Source organism: Thunnus albacares, chromosome 7 (assembly GCF_914725855.1).
Source record: "Thunnus albacares chromosome 7, fThuAlb1.1, whole genome shotgun sequence".
NCBI classification, from domain to species: Eukaryota; Metazoa; Chordata; class Actinopteri; order Scombriformes; family Scombridae; genus Thunnus; species Thunnus albacares.
The window spans coordinates 11262019-11268481 of NC_058112.1; the positions used below are offsets into that span (position 1 = coordinate 11262019).

At 40.6% G+C, this 6463-nt stretch overlaps 1 long non-coding RNA gene across 1 annotated transcript; it reads right to left on the reverse strand.

The window, feature by feature from the left end:
- Positions 1–481: 481 nt before the first annotated feature.
- Positions 482–2482, reverse strand: LOC122985981. The gene is made up of 3 exons (XR_006404214.1): positions 2424–2482; positions 1556–1638; positions 482–1224 (listed from the first exon to the last, which is right to left on the reverse strand). It is a non-coding gene; the product is annotated as an uncharacterized LOC122985981 (long non-coding RNA).
- Between the last annotated feature and the right edge of the window lie 3981 nt (positions 2483–6463).

Here is a 6463-nt window from a genome sequence, read left to right on the forward strand (position 1 = left end):
CCAGTGAAGTCAGTGTTAATCACAAATATTAGATTTGGTGTGATCATCTGGGTCCTGTGATTATGTCGGAGGATGATGTCTCAGTGTTTCTGTTTGCCACTAAAGCTCCTTTGGGATCTTATGAGGTTATCGCAATGGCGCCATTGTTTTCATACTCTTCATATCATTGAAAGAGTTGTTGTTCCAGTGGGAACACAGTCATCTCTTTCAGTCTGGAAAATGAGACCTCCATGAGGACAAAAATTCTCTATGTGAGCATACAGTTGTTCTGGAGGTTTATTAAACATGAAACATACCATTAGAGCACTTTTATTAAAGGTATTTAGAGACACAATACATGGACACACATCAAAAGGGAAATGCACAAAAATAAAAAACATAACATGGGGATTTAAATCGTGTTAATCATTAAATCATAAAGGGATATATAAAATAGAATTATGATCATCTGGCTGACCTGGCAGCTATATGACAACTGCACAGATTGCCAACATCATTTAGAACAAATGATAAACATACAAAATCATAATAAACTTATTATAATAATTACTGAACAGCTAAAATGAAAAGATTTGCTCACATATTGCACAAGTTGCATGTAAACACTCAAATACTCAAAAAGGTAATATTTACTAGAAATTAATAAACGTTTGATAATATCAATTGGTACCAAGTTCTGTAACTTCCATGAGGAAATTTGCCTTTCAAGAGTGAGTAAATACAGATTTAAAACAAATTTGTTCACAAAATTAAAATGAAAGATTAATTTCTATAAAGTGAAAACACTGTCAAACAAACATTGAACAGCTGTACAATATAGAGGATTTTCTTTGTGGAAACTGTACCCATTATTTAACCCATTTATTTGAAACTGAAAGTGCTAAAGTAAAAAAAACATTCAGTTATTACATCTTGAAATGGGAATATCTCAGAATGGAACAAGAGGTCATTTTACTTATTTTAATGTGGCAACTTGTGCCAGCATTTTTTGATGTTAATTGCTGCAAGTTCAGTTTTAGTGTTGTGATCTGAAGTGGCACTTTGCAAGACAAAAAGAATATCCATTAATATTCAGAAAAGCCAGTCCAGCTAGTACAGTATGTCCACTGTGTACAGGATTTCACCAGTTTACATCTTTTCAGCAACATCCTGATGTTTTTTTCTGTCGGGGCTCTTTTTAACACCACAACTTCCTTTCTTGTGTCAATTTTTTGACTAAACAGCCTGACAACAACACAACAACAACAACAGTCAGTGGATGGCAAGTAACATTACAGCCCTACTAAAAGACATGCTTGAAAAAATAATATGTGTGTGACAAACAGACACAAGACAAAGGAAATATCAGTGAAGAATGTGAAATGTGTTTCCTGGCCACAATTTCCAAAGACTGAACCACATTTTCACCTGTGGCAGAGCTGCACTTCACAAAGTCAAAGTTGTACTCCTGTCGAAATCAAACAGCTGCCCTCAGTGAAGGTCTTTGACCATCGTAATTATTTAATTATTTTCTGGTGTCCTGATCATGAGTGGAAGTAATACAACAGATCCATACCGTAGCAAGAATTTTCCCTTCCTGAGTTGCGACTTGATGTTCTGCATGATCACTTTTATTCCCAAGAGCCCAACAGCCCCTTCCTGCAAAACATGAATTACTTTAATTATTGTAACTTTTCAGAAAGGGTCAAATGTGACTAGAGCTGCAATGATTAGTTGATTAATCAATTAGTCAATCAACAGAAAATGAATCACCAACTATTTAATGTTTTAAATTAAAAAAATAATGGCAAAGTTCTCTGGTTCCAGCCTCTCAAATGGATCTAATATAATACAAGTGAATATTGTATGGCTTCTTTAGTCTTCTACGATAGTAAACTTTGGATATCTTATTTGACTTTTGGCTGGAACAAAACAAGACATTTGAGGACATCACCTTGGGCTTTGGGAAACAGTGATCAACATTTTTCACCATTTTCTGACATTTTGTCAACCAAACGAGTACCTGATTATTCGTGAAAATAATCAACAGATTAATCAATCATGAAAATAATTGTTAGTTGCAGCCATAAATGTGACATTGAGGTCATACTCTAAATCCTAATTCACAAAAGTTCTATTTTGTTTGTTTAGCCCGTCAGTAAGTGTTGACTGAAAATTATAATTTCAATATCAGTATTATTTTGCAAAGTATTGTTTAAGTATCAAGGCTGGGGCCTTTCTGTGTGGAGTTTGCATGTCCTCATGCCTGCGTGGGTTCTCTCCGGGTCCTCCGGCTTCCTCCCACAGACCAAAAAACATGCAGGTTAGGATAAATGGTGACTCTAAATTGCCCATAGGTGTGAATGTGAGTGTGAATGGTTGTCTGTCTCTACACTATATGTTAGCCCTGTGATTGACTGGCGACCTGTCCAGGTTGTACCCACCTCTCAACCAGTGTCCAGCTGAGATAAGCTCCATCTCACTGTGACCGTCTAGAGGATAAGTAGTAAAGAAAATGGATGGATGGATTGAGTCATATTTGACATTGTTAAAATATACAGTAAATATTACTCATAGCTACTGTACATGCTGCTGTTTAAATACACAATTCAATGTTATGTTGTTTTTAGTTTTGATTATATGTATTTTGTGCTCTTGAAGGCTGATTTGTATGTAAAGAGCAACACTAGTTTAAAACTTACCCAACCCATTATTAGGGGTGGGTTTCTTCTTTTTGGGTAGCAGTACTGTAAAGTACTGACAGTTGGCAACAAATGCCTGGTCAGATTTTTAATTTTATTACATATATTTTTACCTTGTTTACTTATTCTGTGATTAAATATCTACTAATATAAATAATAATTTTGCAATTTTCAGTTTAGTATGCAGCAAAGTCCTTTTACAGCTGCTTTGTGTTAAGACATACCGACAATTTAACACTGATACATTTGATAAAGTTGGCTTTAGATTTTTGATTTTAAAAAAAGTAGGTGGTTTTGTAGATACACATTTTTATATCTATATATGTGATATTGAAAAGTGTGGTTTTGGCATCAGTACCAAAACTTGGGTATTATAAAAGCAATGGTATAGAAACATTTTCAAACAATACTCTACCCTGCCAATCACATCAAAATGAGAAGGACTTTCTGCTCCAGAGTACTGGAGCAGCTCTGTTGTCAATCAGCATGAGTGTGACCTGATTTAATGAGATTTATGCACTGTGCATTAGAATACTTAATGCTGTGATTTGCATGTCAGTTAGCGCCAGCCCACTCTGGTAAATGCATGTGCAAACAAACGCACATAGTCTGCCATATACTAAACATGCGGCTGCATGTGTCACAGAAACTTGTGAGTATTGGTTGTCTTGTGCTGTTCCCATAGTTCCCCTCTTTAAAAAGAAAATAATGTGCTGTTTTAGAGAATTGTTGACACTTGACATGGACTTCATTTGCTTCTTTAAATAGGTGCTATGATATAGGTTTCACAATAACAACGAAGGAGCAGGATGAAACAAGTGTTTACTGTTAAGAGCAGATTGTGTTATTACTTCACCATATGTCGTTTAGCTTAGACACTGCGGCAACATACTGTATATGTCTTTTGCACCTTATAGCTGATGTGACAGCTCATCCACACATGTATTTCACCACAGATGGACATCATCTATCTTTCATAAATGTGTTCCCATGCTACATGCTGCTCGCATCCTGACATTTCAGTCCAACAAAGCATAACACATTTTCACAATTTCAGAAAATTACTTAATTTCATTCTGACTTCACTCAGCAAATGTTGGAAGTAATTTTAGGACATGAAAAAAGAAGGAACAAATACAGAAAAAATCAGTGAGCATCAGAAGTAATGGTTCCTTGTTACTGTGAATCTTTGTCAACAAAATCATGAACGAGAGAAAACATAATGCACTGAGAATTGTTCTCCTCCCCACTCTTATATGAAAACAGAAGTACCACTCGCTCTTCAGAGGATATTATTGAGCTCACTCATGCACAAAGCTTTATTCCTCAGAAGCATATTAATTGGGGCATTTGCATAACTGGAGAAATTAGTTGTTAGTAATACAAGAATAGCTTAGAGATACCATTATGCGTTATTTTATCAGTCTCCTTTGACAGTGAAGCATATCGTTCTGTTAACATGATCAGTCCTGTGGCGATGCCTGCGAAAGCCTTCCAACTCAAGCATAACGTTTGATTATTCTACTGTTCCCCCAATCACATGTAGTAATAATTCAAAGGAGAAAAATCAATTCAGTGTAGCTCATTATTTCGATCTGTATTAATCAAAAAGTAAGCTCTCTAAATAAATGATGCTTTCCAAATTTCCTGGCAAGTATTTCTGCTGGCACCCTGCTGAGCATTTTGTCGACTGAGCCAAACATGAAACCAATGAAACCAAATGGGAAAAGCATTGTTTTGTGGATGTAGGATAGGATGACTTTATAAGTGGTTTGCAGGATACTTTATGTATTTATGTGGTGTTTCTTGGTGTCATCAGTTGCCTGTATGTATTATTTAAACTGCAGCCTGCTTGGGGTAAAGTCAGCAGAAAAATGGCAGGTGGTCATACTGGATCCACGCTGCATTACCAATATTTTCATCCATCATCCAGGGTCAAAACGTGGACGCTGAGGGTGATCTGGGTGAGTTGGTGAGTGTTCTGAGTATTTTCTCTAGGAGTTCCAGTATTTGTATTATTTTTTTTTAAATTTTCAGTCTCTTTGCCTACTTTTAAAGGATCAGTGTGTAGGATTTAGTGGCATCTAGCGGTGAGGTTGCAAATTGCAACCAGCTGAATACCCCTCACCCCTCACATACCAGAGTAAAATCCAGGTAACTACTATTCCTATCTTGTATGAGCTCCACCCTCTAACGGGCTTTGCTATTTCTTAAAACCTAAGGTGCAGGCCACCAAGGATGAGAGATACTCCTAGCTGGGCCCAAACCAACACTAGTCCGTAACCAGCCATAACAAAGAAACCACAGCAGTCCAGTGGCTGAGCACCGCCTGCCTGAGGGTCTCACACCGACTGCAGCAATACCAGCAAAACTGGACATGATAAAAAAATACCTCAGTCTGCTCCAGGCGAGGTCCCCGCAGACGCTGCACCAAGCACTGAATGAGACACAGAATCAGCAGTCATATCCCTGAGATTTGACTGCACAAAGGTAGAGGTGGAAGACTAGGAGGCGGCAAGGCAGATGTCCTCCACTAAGACACCCCTGAAAAGTGCCATCAAGGACGTGATGCCCCTACTGGAATGTGCGCTCAGGCCCGCTGGAGGGGCACATTCCACTGCCTGATAACTCCCGCGGATCGCATCACAGGTCCAGTGAGCAAGCCATTGCACATTACAGAGGGGCCCTATGGGCCCAACCCGCCGTGACAAATGAACAGCCAGTCGGACTTCCTGAAAGCTGCCATGTGCTCCAGATAACAGCAGAGCACTGAGGCTGGGTTCATGGTGGGGAGGCAGGTGGGTGCTCGCGCTGGCTGTGGACCTGTCTGGCAAGGGGGAGGCTGCTAGGGATGGAGGTGAGAGCCCAACACCTTCCATGTTGCTTCCAGCTGGTCGATCATAGCCTGGATGTCCAGGCCAAAGAGCTAGTCCGTGGAGAGAGGAGCAATCAGGAGGAGGCACTGCTCCTTCACCTTCAGGGAGGACAGGCCCAGCCAGAGGTGCCTGTGTCTGACCTGAGTGGCGCACATGGAGCAGCCACTGTTGATGGCGATGGCCTGGGACATCCAGACGAAAGTGGCCGCCGTCATCTGGACCTTATTGATTTCCACCGCTGAACAGTCTTCCAGTGGGTGAGGCGGTCCAGAGATCCTGCCAGGAAGGCCATATTATTAGCCAGTGCCACTCCCTGGGTGGCACTCCCAGCCACATCCCAGCACCTGTGGTGAAATCATTGTCCCACTCCCAGCCCTCAACAGTGGAATATGGCCCTTAAGCGGGCTTAGCATTCAGCAGAGAGGCCCACTCAAGTGAAGATGGGCACCATATGGGAGACAACGACATGAGGAAGAGGCCTCTCATGAGGCTGGCGGCAGTCTTGGCCAGCAGCTGGGGAGGCAGCAGAACCGCCATCCTCTCGGTGACCGAGTCAAACAAGCCAGGCAGGTCGTCTACAGATGGCGGTGGGCTGCCAGTGCATCATCATCTTTGAGGAGGGAAGCGGGGTCACTTCTAGGGATGTGCAGAGGGCCCCGTATTTGTATTTGTATCTGTATTTGTGGAGGCAGCAAAATTATTTGTATTTGTATTTGTATTTACAGAGGAGGTCCCCACACCAGGTCTTGAACTGGAGTCTCCCAGATCATAGACAACTGCACTGACTACTGAGCTTAAACTTTACTCATCGACTCATTGCAGACAGACCTCTACCTATTTATACACCAATAACACAGAGACAGCACACCATGTAACATATAGTAGAACTTCAAAGATGATTCTTGC